The 27,057-nt window shown below is 35.8% G+C and overlaps 1 pseudogene; it reads left to right on the top strand.

The window, feature by feature from the left end:
* Window positions 1-424: 424 nt before the first annotated feature.
* LOC100733324 (oxidative stress-induced growth inhibitor 2-like) lies at window positions 425-2,929 on the top strand (annotated as a pseudogene).
* Window positions 2,930-27,057: the final 24,128 nt, after the last annotated feature.

Raw genomic sequence — 27,057 nt, 5'->3', positions numbered from 1 at the left:
AGCCCACCTCTCCCCATGACCACATGAGGCATTTTGGGGATATCCAGACACAAACTATAACATTGAATAATTTAATGGTCGGGGTTACTCACAGGCAAGGAGCGGAAGCTGCTGTGCTGAGCAGGATTGCAGTGCTGTGAGCTCCATTGGGCCCTGTGGCCAGGGTGAGATATTGTTGTTGTTGTTGTTGTTGTTGTTGTTTTGTCTTTTTCGTTTTTACCAGTACCAGGGATCAAACTCATGACTGCCTGCTTGCAAGGCAGGCACTTATGCCACTGAGCTAAATCCCCAGCCCCCAGGGTGAGATGTGTAGAGGGGACAGCTGGCAGACCTTATTGCCTGTAGTGAACAGGGTCCCAGGGCAAGCAGCCCTGCAGAAAGAGATGATGGCAGCCATGCTGGAGTGTCCCTCACACCATACCCAATGCCGGTGTGGTGCTGCCATTGCTCCCTGGCCAAGAATCTCAGAAATTATCATGAGACTGAAATTGAAGGAAAGATTTTTAATTCCTCAGGGCAATATTTTGATGATAATTTGGTGCAAAAAATTAAAGGAATACCATTAGTTGAAGAAAATTCTTTACTTGAAGATTCACTAGTGACTGTCTGTGGTGATAATAGGAAACAGATCCTCAGGAATAAGCCTTTCATACATGTTATCAGGCTAAATACCATATTTATCATCAAAAACAATACACTTGTGATGGTTTATGTCAGTGGCCCTGAAGATTCATGCTAGTATCTGTTACTGGTTCATGGTTTAGCTCTTGAATTGGTGGTGTAAGTGTTACACCCACCTAGGGGTAGAGCCAGGATACGATGTAAGGGTGGGGAAAAGGTGTCTCTCTCCCTTTCCAGTTCATGCCTTGCTGTTTGTAGCAGCCATAAATGGCTGCCTCACTATGCCATGTTGCCTTGGAGCCAACTGAGTATGGATTGAAACTTCCAAGAATTGTAAGAAATAAACTTTTCCTTCCTTCATTTTGAGTGTTGGATATTTTGTCCCTGCAATGAGTAAAAGGTGACTAAGACAACACCCAAATACAGTGTGTCTTGCATAATAAATTAGAAGAAACAAGACGTCTCTCCATTGTTGATCAGGACTTAGAATACCTGCCTGAGGGCCTTGAGAGCCAATGATCCAATCCAGTTATAGCCCTTTTTGATACACTTCTTTATTCAGATACTGACTTTGGGTATGATTATCCATGCATTTTGCATTGTAAATTAGAACAATATTATCATATCCCTTACTTAGTCCACCTGGTGGGGCTTGGCGTAATATGGAAGACTCCATGTGAACAATCATCTTTGGAAATTGGATGGAGCTTCCTGGACTGAAATTTAAAGTTTGGGTGTCCAGCAAATGAAGGAACCTAAAAGGTGATTGAGTTATGCCAGAAGAAAAATTATGTAAAAGTCATGAATCTTCAGAAGAATTTCAGAGAAAATACTTACGTAACTTCTGTATCAAAACTCTACAAAGAGCAAGAGACAGTGATGGTCAAGGATATTTCAACACAACATTTACAGATCAAGAAGTCAAAATTTGTCAAGAAACACTGGGAAATCAGAGGTTACCAGCAAATAGTGGATGGTTCTCCTGTTACATTTTGTCTCTTTGCTGAGACTGTAGCTCTAGCAACTGTAACATTGGATTTGCCTGCCCATCTGGAAGTTAAAGGTGTCCTGGCCTGTGGGTAAGTCCACGGAGACTCTAGAGGAGGAGTGGGGATGAAAGGAGACAAGAGATGCGAAGAATGGAGACGTCAGAAATCCAATCAAGTCATTTATTCAAGGAAAAAGTAACAAATACACAGAGTATTGGGAGAGGAGGGAGTTGGGTTCTGAGACAGCAGGTAACTTAGCAACAGTGGCAAGACCGAGGGTTATAGGTTAATTCAAATTTTCAAATTTCCCATGCTTGATCGTAAGGTGGGCTGATTAGCACAATCCCTTAATGAGCCAAACAAGCTAGGCAAGGAGTTGCTTAACTATCAAACTTAACTCCTAGAGGGGATTGGCCTGCAGGTATAAGGTGGCAGCCAATTACAGGGCCTCCCACATAAAGGGGATTTTTCTTTTGTGTTTCACTCAATACCTGAATTTGAAGCTGCTATAAGCAAAGAAAAATTTCACGGCAAACTGGATCCAGAGTTAATTATGAGTTCTGGGCTTACTGTAGCTGATGCAGTACTGTGTGCTTAGAGCAATAATATTCCTGTGATCCAGATATTTTTCAGTTGAGTAACTGATACAAACAATTTTAAAACAACTTCTAAAAAAGCTTTATCCTGATTATCATAAAGTCTGTCATATGATATGTACTGAGTCATATTCTACAAATTCCAAACTTTTATCTGATTATACCAGTTTTCCTGAGCACCATGTGCTTTCCTTTACGTTGGGCATGAAACATGTCTTCAAGGTGTCTCTGGATTGAAGAAAATATTTAAACTATCTGCAAGAGCAGTACTGATAGGTTCTCAGCCTAATCTGTCTTTTCTGAAAGAATAAGGGTGCTACCTCATCCATAACTAAAGCCCATTAATCACTTGTAAAAGTATTCCTGTGGAAGCTAGGCTTGGTGGCTCATACCTATAATCACAGCACTCAGGAGGCTGAGGCAGGAGGGTCATTGTGAGTTTGAGACCAGCTAGGCTAGAAAGTGAGATCAAGGCCAGCCTGAAATGCATAAAGAGACCCTGTCTCAAAAAGACCCAAAAAAGTAATCCTGTGGAAATAGGTGCATATACTTATGAATGTGTTAAAGAAGCAAACCTTTTTGCATTGGGTCCTGTGGTCAGAGATGATTTTGTTTGATGTTCAAAGGATGGGACATTGGGTGTCACATGCTGTTTAACTATCAGACAAAAGAAAAAAACAGCATTTATTTGTTGAAAGAGGAGGAGGAGATAGAACAGTGTAAAGCAAGTTTACAAGTAATTTAAATGAACAGTTTACCATTAAACATTTTTAATAGTGGCTTTGCTGTGTACTGGCTTAAATTTTCTGGACTTGAATTAACTGGAGGAGAGTCTCAAAATATAGTGACTTCAAATCTTTAGGTTATCAGAACTTTTCCTGATTTATTTTGCATCAAAAGTGTCAGTATCAGACAAATAGAAACACTGCCAACTCTGTATACTTTAAGCTTTCTCTTACGCATACTTTTTCTTCCAAGACTTACTTTTGTGATTATTTTTTGCTATTATTTTTGATTCTAAAATAGTAAGTGTGAAATCTATAATAACAATATAGGTAGTGGGCCAAAATTGTCCTTATTTCATATTAGGCCACCTTACTTCTCAAAAAGTGACCTAAAGACCAGCAGCATCAATTTCATCCATAGTTTGTTAGTAATGCAGACACTTTGCAGGCCCCACAATATCAGAAACTCATTCTTTAAAAATCCCCAAGGGTTATGTTTGCTCTTTAAAATTTTAGGGACACAGTGATCTAAATGATAATGGAATATGAAATATACTTGGGTGGGATAAGGGTAAGAGTCATTTTCAACTCAGGTTTTATTTATTTTGAAATTATCACTTGTATAAATCTAATTTATTATCAAATATGATGGCCTTTTAAAAGTATTTTTATTGTCAAAACCTTGACAGTTACTTCATATTCTTAGCTTCTAATCATTTAAACATTTCTTTCTTTTATTGTAAAGAGGATAAAAACAAGGAAAATGAAACAGAATAAAACCAATCAAAATAAACTAGTATAAGTGATGCAGGACTTCAAAACTTTTCAAAATCAGTAATAGTTACCATAATGCCTTTTGTTGTCTTTAAAATAGCTGCAGATACCTTTGCACATAGTAAAAATCAAATAGAACAGAATAGAGTAGAAATAATAAAAGCAAAACAATGAATGCAATAAAGGATTTCAAAATAAGCTAATAGTAAATCCAAAATGGCTACCATAATATGTCTTGTTACATTTAAATAGCTGCTCATGCCATCAGATTTGACATAATCAAATAAAACCAAAGAGAATAAAGCCCAGCCCAATAAAACAATGAAAATGTTATGGTTTTCAGACAGGGATCACCTCTTTGTGAGGCTTGTTCCTCCCTCCACCCCACCACACAGTCTGTGAATGACACTCACTCACAGAGAGAAGCTTGGATGTGGCTGTTCCCACTCTGGTAGCAATCCATGCATGGTACTGGTTTCTAGGTGGGGATCACCTCCTTGTGGGCCTAGTTTTCTCCCCCTGCAGTCCACAAGTGGTGCTGATACACTGAGAGAGGCTTGGCTGTGGCTGTCCTCACTCCAGCAGCTGCCCACGCATAATTTAAACATTTTAATGTTGCTATATATTGTGACATTCAAGAATCCACCAAGATATTTTTCAGAGGTTTATTCTCTCCTTAACCATCATAACATCTAATGAATCTGATTTGCAACTCAATAAATTGTGGATGAAACTAAGAAAAATGGTTAAGTAGGATGTCCAGTCAAAACATAGACCAGATAGTCCAATGCATCATTGCATATGTGGTTTCCCAAGTAGATTCTTTGCCAGAAAGTCTGAGTGCTCACACCCTTATTACTCTTCTGATTCCTCCACTGCAGAAATACAGTTAAATAAGACTCAGGACCTCTTTCTGCCAGGTTACAGATATTTCTGCAGAGTTTAATACAGTCTGAGTTCGTGGGTTAGGAACTATTGCTTTCCTTCTACCTACGTGTGGTGATTCATTTGGCAGGCAATTCAACTGTCACTAAATTGTCCAGAGTCAGGATTACTCCTATGCAATGAATTCAATTAAAGCAGTCACAGGATAATCTTTTACAGTGATATCTATCAGGGCTGTAGAGAATAACGTAAGATCCGGTTTTGGGTGTCCCTTTAGCACTGGGAACAGTGCTAAATTTGAGCCTCCAATCCTGCTTAACTTGTCTGAATCTGGTATCTGACTGCAGGAACACCACTGTCTCTCAGTGGAATTCCCCCCTTTCTGCTCTCCAACTGCTGGCAATCTCCAGTGACTGTCTTTCACTCATCCAGGCTGATAACTTGGCAGTGTGAAGCCACCAAGGTGCTGCTCTGGGACTGAGGTTCAAACACCTAGTCTGTCCCCAAATAGCATGTCCCTGTGCATGTTCTGTATGACTGTGTTCTGGGGATGCTTGTACTACACTCATCTACTGTTGCCTCTGCAGGCATGCTTGGGAATCAGAGTCTTGCATTTTTCCCACTGTCACCACATGTAGGGCGTTCTCCTGGTCCTGATACACTTCTCTGTGAGAAGGGAAGCTATTAGTTTCACTGTGTTTTCTACTTGGCAGCCAGTCAGCTGCCTTCAGCAGCGTGACTATTTCTCCTCTTTTAGTTTCTTTATTGTTGCTGTGTACCGCCCCCCCCCCCGCTCCCTTCCGCCCCCCTCCCCCCACGCCCACTTCAGTTCTTCAAGCTACTGTCCTCCAGACTTCAGATCCTTTATGCTGGAGAAGCCAAGCTGCTGGCAGTCATTGCTCTGTCATTTTGTCTCCCTTCTTAACAAACTATGAGGTGGAAATGTGAAACTTTATGCCTTCCTCCTGGTCTGTTAGAGAGTGATGTGAACTAAATATATTTTGGTATGCTGAAGAATGCTAGATTTTCTTTCATGGCCTATTTTTTTTAATCTGTGTCTTTTAATTGGGCAATTGAGACCAATTAGACTGAGGGTCATTACTGAAAGATATTGACTTATTCTTGCCATTGCATTATTTTCCTGTTACTGAATTCCACATTTTCCCCATTTTTTCTTAGCTGTTCATTCCAACAGATATCTTTATTCTTTTTGACTTATTGACATTGTTGATTTAATTGTATTTTTCTAGGATGTCCTTGAACTTTTTTTGTTATGATGGTTTGTTGGTCATGAATTCTTTAGGTGCTTCTTGCTGTGAATATTTTTTATTTCTCCATTAATTTTAAATAAGTGTTTTGAAGAATGAACAAGTCAGGGGCAAAAGTTGCTATCTTTTAGCACATGAAATATTTCACTCCAAGACTTCCTGGTCTTTAAGGTTTGTGTAGAAAAGTCTTCTGTAATTCTAAATGATTTAATTTTGTATATGAATCGTTGCCTTTCTTTAACAGATTTTAGTATTTTGCCCCATATAGTGGGCTTCTGGAATTTTGAGTACAATATGGGATAGAGAGGTTCTCTTTTAGTCTTGGTTATTTTATGTTCTATATGCCTCATTATCTGTGTTTTATTGACATAATAATAGTAATCTGCCATTATTTCTGTTAACAGTTGTTTATGACATTTATGATATCTTCTGCTTTTTCACTTATTCAAATTATTCTTAAATTAGTCTTCTTTGCTATATCTATAAAATATTGGATTTATTTTCAGTTTCTCTTATTTGTAAGATGTCTTTGACTAGTTGGTCTTGAAAGGCATCATTATTTTCTAGTTCTGAAGTTCTGTCTTCACATTTGTTTATCCTGCTTCCTATAATTTCAATATGAATTTTAATTTTAATGATTTTTGGTTTCTGATTGAAACATTTAATGGACTTTAATTATTTGGTCATTATTGTTATGTATCATTTTGTTTAGCTTATCTAGCATTCTAGTACTATCTTATAAGAGCTCTTATATGATTTTGGTGATCATTTCCAATATGTGTTTTGTTATGTTTTTCTAATCCCACTAATTATCTCTTTGAGCTATTTTCTAATTTTTTCTGCTATGCTTTTAAGCAATTAAGGTGTGTGGTTTATACTATTTTGTCCCTTGGTGTACCTTAGATTGTCTTTGAGGGAGTTAGAGATTTGGGGAGGCATTTTGTTCCCTTTTCCTCCTATGCTTCTAATCTTATCTTCATTTGTTCATTTTGTTCTGTGTTAAATTTGTGAAATCTTATTATCTAAAGATCTTGTTGCTGGTATACAGTTGTCTTCAGCTGCTTTTTAGTGTTACACTTTTGGTATGGCTAACTATAACCCTTTGCTACAGCATAATGACTCAATAACATCAGTTACTGTGGGAAAGGAAAATACAGTGTAGTTATCCCAGCAACCAGGTTCTCTAGGAATGTTTTCTAGAATGGTTAATGTTACAAATGCAACCTGAGTATTGGCTTACAGAGAAACAGTGACAGTTTGTGACCCTGTTAATATCTAGTGAAATAGTTACAGTAGTACTACCTGAGACAAATTAGATTTTAACATGTCATAAAAAGCAGTTATGTACCATCCTTAATCCTAAAGAAGAAACTGCCAATTTTTCTAAGCAATGAAGCAACTCAGCTAGCATGTATAATTATAGCTAGCATGTACTAAATGCCACAGAGATATGTCTCTGCTAATGGTAGAAAATAATTCAATAGTAATTTTACTGCATTAACTATCAAAAGATTAAAAATGCTTTATAGTTATACTATTAAAGTTTAGGGTTTTGGAATAGAGGACACAATCAAAACCCTTTGCAAGATTAAACTCTATGACATAAGAATGGAAAGACAAAAGAGGCACAGAGAATATTTTGTGGAGTAGAAGGATGTGTACAGAATTAGTTAAAGGTAGGACAAATATCTAACAAGAAACAAAATTTAATAAAAGTGAGAGAAACCAGACCCTAGCCTTTTTCCATGACTCAGTGCCATTCTCAGACTATGGGAAAGAACTCAACAAGAAGCATGCCCTCCCTGTGAACTAGAACCATGTGTGGGCTGCCACCAATAGGGATCAGCCAGAATCCAGCCCCTTCCAGAGCACAGGTTGGGATACAAGAAGAGCCAAACACTCCACCCAACCCCATAATCAACTGGAAGATCTGGAGAAACACAGGCTATAATGATAGCTATTGAGGTAAAAGCAATTTGTTCCTTGTGTTGTTTGATATTTCACTGACTTTCAGATCTAAGGCCAGTGGTCTAATTGTCCATTCAGAGGATCATAGTACACAGTGTGGCATGTATGAGTGATCTCCTTCTAAAGGTGGCAGCCATTGTCAATTTCCTATTATATTGTTTTGAAGTCCTGTATAACTTTTATTGTTTTCTTGGGTTGGGTTTTATTCTGTTTTGTTTTGATTGATTTTGTTATGCCCAATGGAATGAGTAGCTATTTCAAACATAGCAAGATATATTATGGTAACTATTTTGGATTTACTATTGTCTTATTTTGAAGTCTTGTATTGCATTCATTGTTTTGTTTTTCTTGGTTCTATTCTTGTTGGAGATCACTATGAAGCAGCTCTGAGCAGGATTTAAAATTAATTAATTGGCTTTCTACGTTTATCTGTGAGTCTGTTCTAGGCCTAGATCCTTTGCCTGGTGATAGGAACTGATTCATAATAAGTGAACCTCTATGAATCACTGGTCTTGGCTGAGGCCAAGGTCTTGGCTAAGGTATCTCAAAAAGCAAGATAATGCCACAGCTGAGGGCACTTGGCTCAAACACCAATTAAGTAGATAGAGATTCAGCTACAGGCATCTCACTCTTACCATAAATGTCATCATAGAGATAGGATGATTCTCCTTAATTGGCATAATTTACTATTTGGAGAAGCCTTTGAAGTGACTCTCAAAGTCCTGCTCATTTTCCACACTTTCCTCAGTTTCCCTGCTCTTTGTTTGGACCTAATAAATATGGGTAGTCCAGAGAAAACTTTGTCTTAGCCCTTAGAGTCTCAAACTTGGCTAAAGGGCTTTGATCCTCCTGGAGTCCTAAAGTCATACAATTGTCTCATTTATTTAAGCCTTCACTGTACACTTGTTTGGAAGATTGTGGATCTAGGTCAGGACTTGATATATTCTGTTCTATTTTGTTTGGTTTTCACTAAGTCTGAAGGTATCTACTGCTATTTTGAAGACAACAAGAGCCATTATGGTAACCATTGTTGATTTTCTATTGTTTTGAAGTCCTGTGTCACTTATACTGGTTTGTTTTGATTGGCTTCATTCTATTTTATTGCTTGACTTTATTATTTTTAAAATACAATTTTTTTTAATGTGAGGGAGAAAAAAGAAAAATTATACAATGAGTAAAAATAAGAAAGGAATGTTTAAGGGATGGAATTTAGAATGGAAAAGAGGGAAAATGAGGAAATACAGTGGAATACATTTTGCAAACTTAATCCTTTCCACAATTCTGGACATGAACCAAACTGGATGAGGGCTAAATCAAACTCAGGAGTTCCCACAGTGCCCCTTCTTGGATGAACTTGGTGCTGACACCCCACGACTGACTAATAATTCTTTCCTCCCCAGTTTTCTGTCAGTGGATTGGATAAGATGTACACAACTAATCCCTGGCTAACCCATAAGAATGAATAGTTTGGCATATGAAACTGGTTACATGGTGCTTATTAGCCCTTGCTTCTCCAGGAGATCCTAGCATAGGGAGGGAAAAGAGGACTGGAAAAGAGGACTGGAATTGCATCTATTTGCTTTGAAGCAGCCTAAATCCCCATGCCTCTGCTCTGATCTGGCTGGTGTGTTGGCCAGATTAAGTCCATTGTCCTGCCCTACATGGTTTCTCCAAATCAAAAAGGCTTACACCCAAGGTTCAACATGCCTACAGAGGGAACTGGCACCCTGGCACCAAAATCATGAGAAACGTGCCAAAAGGGAAAGAAAAAGTGGGATCTCTGCCTTTTAGCTTAGATCCCAGAAGTGCTGAGACACATCTTTGACAAGCAAATGATTCAGATTTTGTAGAAGCCCAGAGCCATAGCAAGAATAGGCTGTTGGGTTGATAGAGGGATGCGTGCCACTTACTAGAGGAGACAGAAAAACTTTGAAAAAGGGCTCAGAGAGCCTCAAGCTTCTCCCAGATGACAATCAGTATGACCAACAAGAAGTTACTAGATAGATGCATGCAACAAGCATTCAATCAAATCAGGTTATGTGTGGGACATCACAGAGATCTCTCAGTCACTTCTACATGCAGGTGCCAGATGATCAGTGTCTTTAGTACGGATATAAAACTGAATCTGCTTCTCTTCAAAAATTGAAAAATAAGTGAATTGACAAAAGGTAGCTGAAGTGGCTGAGTGTCTTGCCAAGTTGTCAGCCTCTTTTGTCATTGTTTATTTTTTGTTTTACCATTTGTTTATATTTTGCATATTTCATATGAGAGAAACCATGCAACATTTATTCTTACATATCTGATTCATTTTACTTAATGCTATGTCTTGAAATGCATCCATTTAAATATAAGTGACTTAAGTTTATCCTTCTGACAGCTTAATACTCCATTGTGTATAAATATCAAATTTTATTTATCTGTTCATTTTTTGATGGACATATAGGCCACTTGTCTAATTAAGCTATAATTAATTGTATTGCTATAAACACAAATATGCATATATCATTGTAATATGATGTCTTTACATCACTCAGGAAGGAATCTAGAAGGGAAATAGCAAGATTGAATGCAATTTCTAATTTAGTTTTTCAAAGAATATCCATTTGAATTTCTATTGTACTAGTTTACACTTCCACCAACAATGAAGAAGAATTCTTTCCTCCCACAGTCTCACCCGTATTGGTTAATTTAAAATTATTGATAATAGTTATTTTTACTGGAGTGAGATGTCATCTCAGTGCTGTTTTAAATTGCTGTGATGGCCAGAGATGTGGAACATTTTTTCATGTATTTATTGATCTCTATTCACTAATCAAAGCAAACAGACTGGCAGAATGGATCAAGAAGCAAGGTACAACAGTATGTGGCATCCAAGAAACACATTTAATTAAAAAAGAAATTCATAGACTGAAAGTTAAAGGATGAAAAACAATCCAAGATGAAGAGATACCAATCATAAATATATATGCAACAAATACCAGTGCAGCATACCACATAAAACAAATGTTAATGGACATGAAAAACTGAATAAGCCCTAACACAATTGGATTAGGGTATCTCAATATCCCGCCATCACAAATAGACTGCTTGACCAGACAAAAATCAACAACAAAATAATATAACTGAACCAAACTTTTCAATGAATGGATTTATGTAGATATCTGAAAAGTGTTCCACTCACCATCATCAGAACACTTATTCTTATCAGCCATACAGAGGATGTTCCCCAAAATAGACCATATACTAGCTCATAGAACATGCTTAAGTAAATGTAAAGGAATTTGATTTATCCCATATATATCATCAGACCATAGTACAATGAAATTGGAAATCAATGGTAAAAAAAACCACAAGAACTTCTTAAATATATGAAAATTAAATAACAACCTCCTGAATCAGCAATGGGCCACAGATGAAATTAATGAAGATATTAGACCATTTCTACAGTTAAACAATAATGACAGTATAAGATACCAGAATTATATGACACAATGAAAGCAGTCTCATGAGGGTAATTTGTAGCAGTGAATACCCATATCAGGAAAACAGAACAATAAACAACCTAATTTTGAATCACAGGATTCTAGAAAAAGAAGAACAGTTGAAAACCAAAACTCATATAAAGATAGAAATTATAAAGATCAGAGCAGAAATTAATGCATTGGAGACTAGAAAAACAATATGAAGAATGAATCCAAGAATTGTTTCTTTGAAAGAATAAGAAAATCAACACAGCCTTAGTCAAACTTATCAAAAAAAAAATAAAGAAGGAAAGAAAAGACTCAAATTCATGTAATTAGAAATGAAAGGAGTGAAGCCACAAGGGACTCTGAAGAAATCCAGAAGTTTAACTACACCTACTTTGAGGAACTGTATTGAAATAAGATGGAAAATGCAAAAGAAATTGATAGATTCCGAGATATATATGAATTACTGAAGCTGAAACAAGAAGATATAAAAATCCCAAACAAACAAATATCATCAGTAAAATCAAAGATATAATTAAAAACCTACCAACAAAGAAAAATCCAAACCCTGATGGATTAAGTGCTACAAGAAATTTAGAGAGCAAGCATACCATTACTTCTCAAACTATTTAATGAAATTGAAAGGGAAGTGATGCTTCTAAATTCATTCCTGGAAGCAAATATTACACTGATACCAAAACCAGAGGAGGACCCAACTAAGGAAAAGAACTAAAGGCCATTCTCCCTAATGAATGTAGATGCAGAAATCCTCAATAAGATACTGGCAAGCCATCAATATGAATGTAGCAAATCATCAAGAATATTATGCATCATGACCAAGTAGGATTCACTCCAGTGATGCAGGCATAGTTCAACATATTCAAATTGATAACTGTGATACACCATATTAAGAAAGCCAAGTATAAAAGCCATATGATGAACACAATAGATGCAGAAAAAGCTTTTGACAAAACCCAATGTCCTCACATGATAAAAACCTTACAAATATTGGAATAGATGATCTTTATCTCAATTTGATAAAAGCCATCTATGACAAACCAACAGCCAACATCATCCTAAATGGACAAAAACTGAAACCATTCATTCAAAAATAAGGAATGAGACAAGTATGTCTACTGTGTCTACTCTTATGCAACAAAGTCCTGGAAACTTCAGCTAGAGTGGCTAGACAGGAAAAAGAAATAAATATAGGAAAACAAAAGGTTAAACTATTGTTATTTTTAGTTGACATGATGGTCTACTTAAAAGACTCCAAAAACTGCACTTCAAGATTTGATCTGTTCCAGAGGCTGGGCAGCCTGGGATGAGTGTTTCTGCACCATCTCCCTGACTCCAGTTAGTTTGGACCCTTGCTCGGCCCCAGACAGGGAATTTCACAGCTTCCTGTTGCACTGGACAAGCTCAGCGAGTCTTGTATGGACCTTCACAGGTCTCGCCACTCCCTGCCGGGCTAGGCGGACTCTGGAGTTCTGGGTCTCCAGTGCCATCTGTTCCAGAGGGTGGGCTGCCTGGGGTGAGTGTCCCCACACCAACCCCACAAACCCAGCTAGATTGGGACACTCGTTCAGCCCCGGACAGGGAATTTTGCACCTTCTTGTAGCAGTGGACCAGCTCAGTGGGTCTTGCATGGGCTTGCCCCACCCCAAGTGATCATCTCTCAATCTGGGGAACAGGGTGGCCAGAGTCCCAGGAGCTGAGGGAATAGAAGAGGATTTCCAACAGGTCATGGGGAAGCCTACAAATAACACTTGAAACACAGAAATATAGGAAAATGACAAAATGAGAGACAAAATTACAATTTCAAAACTCCAGCCCATCCCAAGAAACCTTAGTAGTTATATACGTAGAAGAAAATACATGCCATACACCTGAAATATCGGACATAATAGGAACTGAAATAAAGAATCAACTCCAGGAAGCTTTAAAGGAATTCAAACTAGAAATAATCTCCCAGGTAAAAGAAGAAATGATGAAAGAAATGAAAGAGATACTGAACATATCTAAAGAAGATACAGTTTAAAAATTGGAGGAACTAAACAAAAAGGTAGAATCCTTGGATGAACAATATAAGAAACAAACAGAATACATAAAGCAGATTCAAAAAGATATACAGGAAATCAAAAATTCCATTGAAAGCTGTAAAAACCACCTCAATGAAAGTGAAAATAAAATTTCAGACCTTGAAGACAAAATTGCAGCTAGTGAACAAGAAAGGAAAGATCTTTTAAAAGCAACAAGAAATCAGAAAATAACAATTCAACAACTGCAAGATGATGCAAACAAAAACAACATAAGATTGATAGGGATTAATGAAAAAGAAGGGGACAAAATTAAGGATATCAAGTAGATATTTAGAGAATAACTGAAAATTTCCCAAACCTGAGATTGGAAACTGATATCAAGATCAGTGAAGAATGTAGAACTCAAAATAGTCATAACAATAATAAAACTACACGCAGACAAATAATAATCACCATCCCAGGAATCCAAAATAAGAATAGAATACTAAAAGCTGTCAGAGAGAAAAGACAAATCGCTTATAAAGGAAAACCTATGAGAATCACAACAGAGTTCTCAGCACAAACAACAAAGTCAAGAAGAGCATGGAGTACAGTATTCCAGATACTAAGGTAAAATGACTTCCAACCTAGATTGATATACCCTGAAATACTGTCCTTCAAAATCGATGGAGAAATAAAATACTTTCATGACAAAGAACAGCTGAAGAACTTCATGATGACCAAGCCAACCCTGCAAAGAATACTGAAAGGCAGCTTAGATACATTTAGCAAAAAAACAAGGAAAGCAGTCAATTAAACAGAAAGTACAGATAAAGATTCAACAGCAGAAAGATAACATGTCAATAATAAACCAACATATAACAGTTATAACCATTAATGTAAATGGTCTCAATGCACCAATTAAAAGAAACAGACTTGCAGAGTGGATCAAGAATCAAAAGCCAACCATATACTGTCTCCAAGATACCCATCTAACCCAAAAGGATAGTCACAGACTGAAAGTCAAGGGATGGAAAACAAAATTTCATGCAACAGGGACCCAAAAATAAGCAGGGTAGCTATTCTGTTTGCAGGCAATGTGAACTTCAAACCAATAATGATCAGAAGAGATAAAGAAGGTCATCACATACTGGTTAGGGGAAAACCTCAAAAGGAAGAGATGGCAATCTTAAATATATACGCAACAAATTCCAGAGCACACAGTTATATAAAACAAGTATTAACAGAATGAAAAACCAAATTAGCAGTAACACAATTATAAAAGGAGAGCTTAACACACCATTGACACCAAGGGACAGATCAACCAAGCAGAAAATCAGCAAAGAAAAACCAGAATTGAATCACACCCGTGAACAAATGGATTTGATAAACATGTACGGAGTGTTTCATCAAACAACATCAAAATACACATTCTTCTCAACAGTACATAGGTCATTCTCTAAAATAGACCATATATTAGCTCACAGAACATATTTAAATAAATGCAAAAGAGTTGATTATCAGATCATAGCACCATGAAATTAGAAATTAATGACAAAAGATACTGTAAAAATCGTACAAATATATGGAAACTGAATAACACACTCTTGACTAATAAGTGAGTAACAGGGGAAATTAAAGAATAAATTAAACAATACCTACAAGCAAATGAAACTACAACTTACTGGAATCTGTAGGATGCAATGAAAGCTGTCCTCAGAGGAAAATTTATTGTACACAGTTCCCACATCAGGAAAACAGAACAAATACAAATAAAAAACCTGATCCTACACCTCAAACATCTAGAAAAAGAAGAGCAAAGTCAAGCCCCAAGCCAAGAGAGGAAATTATAAAAATCAGAGCAGAAATTAATGCCATAGAGACTAAGAAAAAAATTCAAAGAATCAATGTATCAAAGAGTTGGTTCTTTGAAAGAATACATAAAATTGATAAGCTCATAGCCAACCTTATTTTTAAAAAGGGAAGAAAAAGCTCAGATTCATGCAATAAGGAATGAAAAAGTGGAAATCGCTACAGACTGTAGAAATACAGAAGATCATCAACCACTATTTCATAAACCTCTACTCTCATAGGTTCAATAACACAGAAGAAATGGACAGTTACCTAGAAACATAAGAAGTACCAAAGCTGCGCCAAGAAGTTGTTAAACTGCTGAATAACCTAGTTTTTAAAAAATAAATTGAAAATATAATTAAGTCCTTACCTATGAAGAAGTGCCCATGACAAGATGGGCTCACTGCACAATTCTACAAGAAATAAAAAAAAAGACTTAAGGCCGACTCTCCTCAAACTCTTCAATGAAATCAAAAGGGAAGCAATTCTTCCTAAGCCATTCCTGGAAGCAAATATTACTCTAGTACCAAAACCAGAGAAAGACCCAACTAAAAAAGAGAACTACAGGCCAATCTCCCTAATGAACACAGTCACAAAAATTCACAACAAAATATTCGCAAACAGAATGCAGCAAATCATCCAGAAGATTACACACCATGACCAAGTGGGATTGATCTCAGGCAGCATAGATGTTTCAACATATGCCAACCAATAAATGTAATCAACTAAGTCAATAAAACCAAAAGTAAGAATTACATGATCATTTCTGTAGATGCAGAAAGAGCTTTCCATAAGTTTCAACATTCATTTATGATAAGAACCTTACAAAAAATTGGTATACATGGTCTTTACCTCAATATAATAAAAGCCATCCATGACAAACTAACAGCCAGTATCATACAAAATGCCCAAAAATTGAAGGCCTTTACTTTAAAATCAGGCACAAGACAAGGATGTCCCTCATCATGCATCCTATTTAGTATAGTACTGGAAATACTAGCCAGAGCAGTAAGACAAGAGAGAGAAATAAAGGGGATAAAGATAGTAAAAGAAATTAAATTATCATTATTTGCAGATGACATGATACTCTACACAGAAGACCCCCAATACTCCACTGAAAGACTCTTAAATATAATAAATAAATTCAGCAATGTATCTGGATACAAAATCAATAGCATTCCTATACACTAACAACAAATCACTGATAGAGAAATAGGAGAAATCACACCCTTTACTCTAGCAACCAAAAAAATGAAATATTTAGGAATTAATCTCATGAAAGAAGTGAAAGACCTATACAAGAAAAATTATGCTTCACTGAAAAAAGAAATTGAAGAGGATCTCAAAAAGTGGAAAGACATTCCTTGCTCATGGATAGGAAGAATAAATATTGTGAAAATGGCCATTCTCCCAAAACTGTTATAGAGATTCAATGCAATGCCAATAAAAATACCATCAACATTCCTCATAGATCTTGAGAAATCACTCCTAAAATTCATCTGGAGTGAGAAGAGACCTAGAATAGCAAAGACATTTCTAAGCAGCAAAGGCAAGGCACAAGGCAATCACAATCCCTGACTTGAAGTTATACTACAAAGCTACTATAGTAAAATCCACATGATACAGGAATCAAAACAGAGCTGAAGATCAATGGAATAGATTAGAACATACAGGCACAACTGCCAACACACTCAACCACCTTATCTTTGATAGAGGGGCCAAACATGTTCATTGGAAGAAGGACAGTATCTTTAATAAATGGTGTTGGAAAAACTGGCTCTCCATAGGCCAAAAACTAAAACCAGACACATGCTTTTCACCATGTACTCAATTAAAAACTAAATGGTTCAAAGATCTGAATATTAAAACAGAAACACTAAATCTATTGGAAGACAAATTGGGTTAAAACCTTGAAAACATAAGGGTAGGTAGAGAATTCATGAACAGGACTCAAACCATAAGGGAAATACTTCCCAAAAAGTTTCTGCATGTCAAAATAAATCTCCAGCACAGTGAAAAGAAAACCCAAAAACTGGGAAAAATCTTAGTGAACTGTCCCTCAGACAAAGGACTACTGTCTAAAACATATAAAGAATTAAAAAAAATTAGACCCCAAAATTCAAATATCCAATCCAAAAATGGGCATCTGAGATGAATACACACTTCTCAGATAAAGATATACAAATGACAAATAAATACATGAAAAAATGTTCATCATCATTACTCACTAGAGAAATGCAGATTAAAACCACACAGAGATTCCATCTCCTGAAAGAATGGCCAGGATCAAGAAAACAATAAACAACAAATGCTAGAGAGGCTGTGGGGAAAAAGGAACTCTCCTGCACTGTGGTGGGAGTGTAGATTGGTGCAACCATTGTGGAGGTCAGTCTTGAGATTTCTCAAAAAGCTGAGATTGGAAGTCTCATTTGTTACAGCTATTCCACTTCTAGGCATATTCCCAGAAAAACTGAAAACATCATACCACAGGGATATATGTACACTGATGTTTATAGCAGCACAATTTGTGATAGCCAGATCTTGGAAACAACCTAAGTGTCCATCAACTGAGGAATGGATAAAAAAGCTGTGGTATTTTTATACAATAGATTACTACTCAGCTATAAAGGAGGATCACATTGAGATATTTATAAATAAATGAGCACAACTTGAGACTATACTCATTAGTGAAATAAATCAAACCCACATTTATAAATACCAAATAGTTTCCCTTGTGTAAGAAATGATAACAATACATAAAATACGTGATAATCTTCATTCCCTGTTATATTGCTTTGAAGCCTTATAATGCTTTAATTCATTAATTGGAATGATTTTATTCTGGGTTGTTTGATTATATTGCCTGCGATAATATGAACAGCTATTTTGCAGAAAACAAGACATCATAATAGCTAGTCCTGATTTAATATCATCTTGTTTTGAAAGTCCATCAAGTTTTTTTGTTCTGTTTCCATCGATCTTAACATGTTGTATCTTATTGGATTTTATTATATGTGGTAGTACAAACAAAAAGTTTTATAGACAAGGAGATAATATAGAAACCACTGTTCATTTTCTCTTAGTTGGTTCTAAATACCCTGTAATGCTGTCATTCTCTTGACTGGTTTTACATTGTCTTGATATGTTTGATGCTACAGTATATGAAGTTTTACTCAAATATTTCAAGGAGAGAGACACTATGGTAAGTACTGTATTGTTGGGATATCTTGTGGTGAAACACTGTGTTGCTTAAATTGTTATGTTCTGACCTGTGCTGTTGTGTTGTTATGTCCTCTTTTATCTCAATCTCCTTTTTCTATTAATTTTTATTTGTATTTTTTAATTAAAAGAAAAATAGCAGGATATATTACAGTAACCATTTTGATTTCCTATTAACTTGATTTGAAGCCCTGTATTGCTCTCACCATCTTGTTTTGACTGATTTTACTCTATTCTGTTTTGCTTGATAGTATCAATTTTGAGGGTATAGGCAGCTACTTTGAAGACAATAAGATTCACTCTGATGCCTATTCTGGTTTGACTATTATCTTCTTTTGAAGTCCGGTAATGTCTCCAATGTTTTGGTTTTATTGGTTTTGTGCTTTACTGTTTTGTTCAATTTTATTATACCTGATTATATAGGCAATTCTTTTTAAGATAGCAAGAGGCATTATGGTAACCATTGTTGATCGCCTTGTATTCTGTTTTTACATCATGTACTATGTCCGTCCTTTTCATTTGACTGACTCTATTTTGTTATGCCACATTTGGTTTTATTCTCTTCAGAAAAAAGCAAGAACTGTGGGAGTAATAAAACCCAAAATCTGTACATTTTATTGTAAAAATGAGAGGAAAAAAGTGCTCTAAAGGATGTAACTGCATTTATATTTAAATATATAAGATAGATAACCATATTACTGAGTTTTGTTGGATCAGTGAACAGAACTGTTTGCAGTCTCATTGTTTAAATGTCCACTTTGTATGCTTTAATTTTGTAATTTGAACAACTATTTCTAAGATGACATTATGTAACCTATTAACCAGTGATTTCTTACTGCTTATTTTTTGAAATTCTGTGTTATTTGTACCCTTTTTATGTTTTTTTTTCTCTTTAAATAAAATTTTTAAAAAGTCTTCCATTTAATAAGCAAATTCAATAATTTAGCTGGTTGCAAAGTCAATACTCAAAAATCAATAACCTTCCTGTACATGTATAACAAACTTACTCAGAGAGAAATTATGGAAACAACACCTTTCTCAATGGCATCCAATAAAATATAATACTTAGGAATCAATCTTACAAAGGATGGAAAAGAATTCTGGATTGAAAAGTACAGTCCTATGAAAATTGAGATCAAAGAAGATATTGAAAAAGAAAAAATATTCCTTTTTCTTGGATAGGAAGAACCAATATAGTGAAAATTACCACAGTGTCAAAAGTATTATACATATTAATTCAATTCTGATCAAAATTCAAATAACATATCTCACAAAATTAGAGAAAAATATTCTAAAATTCTCTGGAAGCCATAAGAGACATACACTATCAAAGGCAATTCAGAGCAACAAAGTAAAAGCAGAGGGCATCATAATCCTTAACTTGATATTATACTACAAAGCTATTGTGGTAACAGCAGCATGGAACTGTCAAGAGAAAAAAAAAAACACCTGAGGATCAATGGAAGGGATGAGAAGATGCAGAAAGAACTCCAGAAACCTTCAGCAACTGTAGAGAGTGGCTCAGAATGGCTGCTGCTGCCCTGCCCCTCCAACCTGAGGGCATTTTGTGTGTCAGCCTACATTTCCCATGATCCTCCCCTTGCCTACAGTGAGCATGACATGAGCAACTTCCCACTTCAGCCTACATCTCCCATAATCCTCTCCTGCTTGCGTCATATCCAGATGTGACCATGACCTATCAGATAACACTCCGTGCCCTCTTCCTGCCCCATTGGCCCGCCTCCACCCTGTACAAGTTGTAGCCATTTTAAGAATAAATGGAGACTTGAATGGAATCCCGCCTTGTCTCCATCTCTCTTTTCTCTTGCCCAGCCCTTCAACCCCGTCCCTTCTCCAGGCGAGGCTCATGGACCAATCTGCGGGACGGATCAAGCCACCTTACCTTTGACAAAAATGCCAAACATCTTGACTGGAAGAAAGACAACTTATTTAATATATGGTTCTGGAAAAACTGCCTTTGAAGTTTGACTCATATCTTTCACCATTCATTAAAGTTCAAATAGATCAAAGATCTGACTATTAAAGCAGAAACATTAAATCTTCTGGAATCTTCTGAAAGAGCGAATAGGTAAAACTATTAAAGACTTTGGTGTAAGTAAAGACTCTATGAATAAATTCCCAGTTGCACAGGAAATATCACAAAGAATCAACAACTGGGATCTCATCTTAATAAAAAGCTCTTGCACAGGAAAGGAAATCACCAACAGAATTAAGAGACAACCCACATAGTGGGGCAAACATGTTTGCCAGCTGTTCCACAAAGGATTACTCTCAAGAACATATAAAGAACTCAAAAAATCAAACATCCCAAATTTAAAGTCTCAACCCAAAAATGGGCATTTGAGATGAATACACACTTCTCAGATTAAGAAGTACAAACAGCAAATTAATATATAAAAATACATTCAACATCACTGGTCACTTAAGAGATGCAAATTAGAACAAGTCCAAGATTTCATCTTACCCCAGAAAGAATGGCTACTATCAGGAAATCAACTAATGAAATGGTGAGGAGGCTGTGGAGAAAAAGGAACCTTTCTCCACTCTTGATGGGTGTGTAGACTGGTGCAACCGTCGTGGAAATAAGTATGGTGTCTCCTAAAAATCCTAAAAATGCACTAGAAGTTCCATTTGACCAAACCATTCCTCTCCTGAGTATCTTTCTGACTGAACTAAAAACATATACATCCATATATGCCCAAACATATAGTGGGCAGTTTGTAATAGCCAAATCTTGGAAACAACCAAAATGCTCACCAACTGGTGATGGATAAAGGTGTATTTAATTTTCATGACTAGAAATATAGCTCAGAGGTGTAAGTGCCTGCTTGGCAAGCACAAGCTCCAGAGTTCTATTCCTGGTTAACATGCGCACACACACACACACACACACACACACACACACACACACACATAAAAGGTTACTTTCCATGTCAGTACATGATTTCTGATTTTTCTTTTGCCATTGATATCTAGCTTTATTGCAGTATGATCTAGTGATATGCATGGCATAATTTCAATTATTTTGTATTTATTTAAACATATTTTATTGCTTAGCATATGTTCTATTTTGGAGAAAATTCCATGTGCTACTGAGAAGAATGTATATTTTCTTGTTCAGTGGAACACTATAGAAATCTAGTAAATCAATTTGTTTGAAGGCCTAGTTCATCTCTAATATTTCTTTGTTGATTTTTGGCCTAGTTGATATATCAATTTGTTGTAGTGTGTGGTATTCAGTTCCCCTATTATAATTATTTTAGTGTTTATCTGACTTTTTATGAGCAGTAGTATTTGTTTTATGAATCAGGTCATGCTGCTGTTTGGTGGATGTACATTCGTGTTTCTTATATGTTACTTTTGAATTGTTTGGTGGATGTACATTTGTGTTTCTTATATGTTACTTTTGAATTGTACCCTTAACCAGTATGTAATGACATTTGGGTTTTTTTGCTCCTTCTAGTAAGTTTTGGCTTGAAATTATTTTTTCTGAAGTTAGAATAGTTACTTTTGCTTTTTTCCTGCTCTTCATTTCATGGAATATTGCTTTTTCATTCTTTCATCTGTAAATTTGTTTTCTAATTAAATGTGTTTTTTGTATGCTGCATATTGCTGAATTTTTCCTTGATCCATTCTGTCAATCTGTGTCTTTTGATAAGGGATTGTCTTAGTTACTTTTCTCATTGTTGAGACAAAATACCCAGCACCCGGTTGTGGCCACCCCAGGGGAAGGACAACCAGCATGTCGTGATATCCATGCCATATTGGAACTTAGGACGCTGGGAAACCAAGCAACAAGCTCACATCCCTGCTAAACAGTAGTGAGCCAATTGGTGCAATGGCTGAGAATCAAACATCCCACCTCCCCTGCCACCTGTTAGCAAATGGGAGCCAGAGATCTGAGCATCTCTTGGGAGGTTGGCCATATGCAATATAGCAAATAAGAGGGATTTCCTTCCACCATCTCTCTGAAGGCAAATATTTTTACTACTGTTTTGCTTTATTCTGATTAATGGTATTGCTCTATTCAATATTCTGTTTTGATAAGTTCTATAATGTTCTGAATTTCATTTTATTTTGCTATATCTGATTGAAAGAACTATTGTGAAGATAACAAGATATATTGCTAATTATGCTGCCCTGACATATCAAGGGAATCAACTACAGTAGTATTGTCCAAGATGGATTGATTCATTAGATACCATAAAAAACTAATTATATGCCACCTCTAATGATAGAAAAGAAACCCATAACTTTATTATAAACACTAATACAAAGCAAATATTGGCATACAATTAATATGCACTAGATTTTTTTGTCTTTTTTATCGGTACCGGGGATCAAACTCACGACTACCTGCTTGGAAGGCGGTACTTATGCCACTGAGCTAAATCCCCAGCCCCTAATATGCTAAACTTGACAACTTTATGTCCACAAATAGCAGAAAATAATTCAACAGTAATTATGTAGGTTTGACTATCTGAAGCTTAATGAAACTTAAGGACTATGTTATTAACAATACAGGGTGTTGAGAATGTGAGACTGGAAGGAGAAAAATTTTTTTAAAAATAAACTATTGAAGAAAAAGAGTAGAGAGAAAGGTATAAGAGAACCCACTAAGGAGTAGAAAAATATTTATACAATTAGATAAAGGTAGCAGAATGTCAAATAAGGAATAAAACATAAAAATTTAAAAAGAAAAATAAATATTATAGAAAATCAACCTAAGAAAAAAGAAAAAAAATTAAAATTAAAAGGTACTGGGAAGAAAGAATTAAGAAATAGAAAAAAAGATTTAAAAAAACAGGAAAAAGAACAAAGAAAAAATTTTAAAATTCATATAAACCAAGGAAGATAATAGAGTAAATCAAAAAGAGAAAACACCCTCTCAAATTTCTCTGTAATTCTGAACAAGTGGTTTTATTCTGGGATGCATATTCTCAATTTTCTCCACCTAGCCTTAAAGCCTGTGGTTTCTGAGGTATCCTTATATTCCAAAGGCCCCTTGGTTTATACAGGCTGTGACAATGTCCAAGTCAAGATGTATCCTTAGTCATGCTGGTAGGAAGTCAGAACCCACATCTGTGCCAGATGCAGTCAGTAAGGTAAGGGTTCAAATAATCAATGCCTACACTTTGAAACCTAGAGCAACAGTAGCTTGAATTGGCGAATTGGCTTCTGGCTGCAATAGGTAGGATCAGTATCTTCAGGAGTCTCTTTTTAGCTCACTCCCTGTTCAAAGCTGTCTCCCATGGCTTCCTTTCACCAAATCACTGTGGGTGGGTAACACTGGGAACACTGGGACCCCCGAAGTGAAGCTGTTTCATAATGGTTTTGAGTTCCTGACTGAAATACTCAGTACTTTTCCAGAATTTCATGAAATCCACACTCTCTCCAGCCATATGGTGAGTGTTTTTTTTGGTTCACTCCCCAGCTGTTGCCTGTAGTGAAGATGAGCTCATGGATCAAAACTCTGTGCCATGCTGCAGATCAGAACTACCAGTCCAGTCCAGTTTTGGCCTAGCCAACTTCCATCACTTCTGAACACCCTGGATGACCCAGCACTTACTTTGCTTGGGCAGAGTGAGGTTGGAGAGAAAGTCCAGATAATTTGTTATTTTCTCTATGTTATGGTCCATCTCCTCAAAATTTCTGTAGTTTGTAATTTTCCTGTCTTTTCCCTTCCAATTTATGGGATTCTACTTCAGTTTTTTCCTTCCCAAATTTGTTATTTTCTAGCATCAAGATTTAGAATCACAGGGAGTCTGACTCATTACCACTAACCATTCTGTTACTTTCTTTTTAAAAACGTTGATATTTTTAACTTCTTCTGCTTCATTGTAAACATAGATATTAACTATGTTAAAAAGTAGAGACTAATTTTTTTGTTTTTGTTTTTACTATAAATTTAAAAGAAACAAGAGATTAAGATAAAAGAGGACATAACAACATATTAACACAGGTCAGAACAGAACAATTTAAACCACATATTGTTTTACCAAAAGATAACCCGAAATAACAGTAGCTAACATAGTGTCTCTTTCCTTGAAATATCTGAGTATAACTTCATATATTATAGCATCAAACACAACATGACAGTATAAAACCATTCAAGAGAATGGAAGTGTTACAGGGTATTTAGAACCAACTAACAGAAAATGAACAAGGGTTCCTATATTATCTCCTTATCTATAAAAAATTTGTTTGTACTATCACATATAATAAAATCCAGTGACATACAACATGATAAACCAGTGGAGACAGAAGAAAGAAAGCTTCGTGGGACTTCAAAATAAGATATTATATCAGCAGTAGCTATTATATTGTCTTGTTTTCTTCAAAATAACTGTTCATACCATCACAGAAAATAAAATCAAACAACCCAGAATAGAACCATTCCAATTAATGAAAAGAATATAAGGCTTCAAAGCAACATAATGGGGAATCATGTTTACCACACATTTTACATATTCTTACCATTTCTTACACTAGGGAAACTATTCAGTATTTGTACATATGAGTTTGATTTATTTTGCTTATAAGTATAGTCTCATGCTGAACCCATTTATTTATAAATATATCAATGTGATCCTTCTTTATACCTGAGTAGTACTCCATTGTATAAAAATACTACAGCTTTTTTGTAGTATTCCATTCCTCAGTTAATGGAAACTTAGGTTGTTTCCAAGATCTGGCTATTACAAATTGTACTGCTATAAACATGGATGCAGTTTTTCTAGGAATATGCCTAGAATAGCTGGAACAAATGGGACTACCAGTCCCAGCTTTTTGAGAAATCTCCAGACTGACCTCCACAATGGTTGCACCAGTCTACACTCCCACCACAGTGCAAGAGAGTTCCTTTTACCCCACAGCCACTCCAACATTTGTTGTTGGTAGTTTTCTTGATCCTGGCCATTCTTTCAGGAGTGAGATGGAATCTCTGCCTGGTTTTAATTTGCATTTTTCTAATGAGTAATGATGATGAACATTTTTTCATGTATTTAGTTGCCATTTGCATTTCTTCTTCTGAGAAGTGTGTATTCATCTCAGATGCCCAATTTTGGATTGGATGTTTGAATTTTGGGTGTCTATTTTTTTTTAATCTTTGTGTGTTTTAGACAAAATTCTTTTGTCTGAGGGACAGCTCACTAAGATTTTTTTTCCCAGTTTGTGGATTTTCTTTTCATTATGCTGGAGATTTCTTCTGACATGCAGAAAGTTTTTAATAACAGATGATGCCAGTTATTATTCTGGGAAGTATTTCCTGTGCAGTTTGATTCCTATTTATGAATTCTTTACCAACCCTAATATCTTTACGGTTTTTACCCAATTTGTCTTCCAATAGATTTACTGTTTCTGTTTTAATAGTCAGATCTTTGATCCATTTAGATTTTAATATAGTATATGGTGATAGGCATGGGTCTAGTTTTAGTTTTCAGCATGTGGAGAGCCAGGTTTTCCAACATCATTTATTAAAGGTGCTGTCGTCCTTCCAGTGAACATGTTTGGCACCTTTATCAAAAATAAGGTGGTTGAGTATGTTTGTAGTTGTGGTTGTATATTGTAATCTATTCCATTGATCTTCAGCTCTGTTTTTATTCCACTACCATGTTGATTTTACTACAGTTGCTTTGTAGCATAACTTCAATCAGGGATTGTGATGCCTCCTGCCTTGACTTTGCTGCTTAGAATAGTCTTTGCTATTCTAGGTCTCTTCTGGTTCCACATGAATTTGAGGAGTGATTTCTCTAGGTCCATAAGGTGTGTTGGTGATATTTTTATTGGGATTGCACTAAATCTGTATAGCAGTTTTGGAAGAATGGTAATTTTCACAATATTTATTCTTCCTATGCATGAGCAAGGGATGTGATTTCATTTTCTGAGATCCTCTTCAATTTCTTTTTTCAGTGTATAATAATTTCCCCTATACAGGTCTTTCAGTTCTTTTATGAGAATAATTCCTAAATATTTCATTTTTGAATGCTAGCATGAAAAGTGTGGCTTCTCTTATTTCTCTCTCTGTGATTTTGTTGTCAGTATATAGAAATACTATTGATTTTTGAGTACTTATTTTGTATCCCACTACATTGCTGAATATATTTATTATATCTAGGAGTCTTTCAATGGAAATTTTGGGGTCTTCTATGTAAACTATCATGTCATCGGAATTAATGATAATTTAAATTTTTCTCTTCCTATCTTTACCCCTTTTGTTTCTCTCTCTTATCTAATTGCTTAAAGTAGTACTTCCAGTACTGTACTATTGGAGTGGTGATAAGGGAAATCCTTGTCTTGTGCCTGATTTTAAGGTAAAGGCCTTCAATTTTTGGTCATTAATAAGACACTGGCTGTTGATTTGTCATAAATGGTCTTTATTATACTGAGGTAAAGACAATCTATTCAAATTTTCTGTAAGTTTCTTATCATAAATGAATGTTGGACCTTATCAAATGATTTCTGCATCTATAGAAATGATCATGTGATTCTTACAGTTGGCTTTATTGATATGATTGATTATATTTATTGATTTACGTATGTTGAACTATCCCTGCATGCCTGGGATGAATCACATTTGGTCATGGTGTATAATCTTCTTGATGATTTGCTGCATCCTATTTGCCCATATTTTATGGAGGATTTTTGCAT

Source organism: Cavia porcellus, unplaced genomic scaffold, assembly GCF_034190915.1.
Source record: "Cavia porcellus strain 051 isolate PalLab524CR breed Dunkin Hartley unplaced genomic scaffold, mCavPor4.1 scaffold_3, whole genome shotgun sequence".
Classification (NCBI taxonomy): Eukaryota; Metazoa; Chordata; class Mammalia; order Rodentia; family Caviidae; genus Cavia; species Cavia porcellus.
This window is presented reverse-complemented; position numbering and strand designations above follow the sequence as displayed.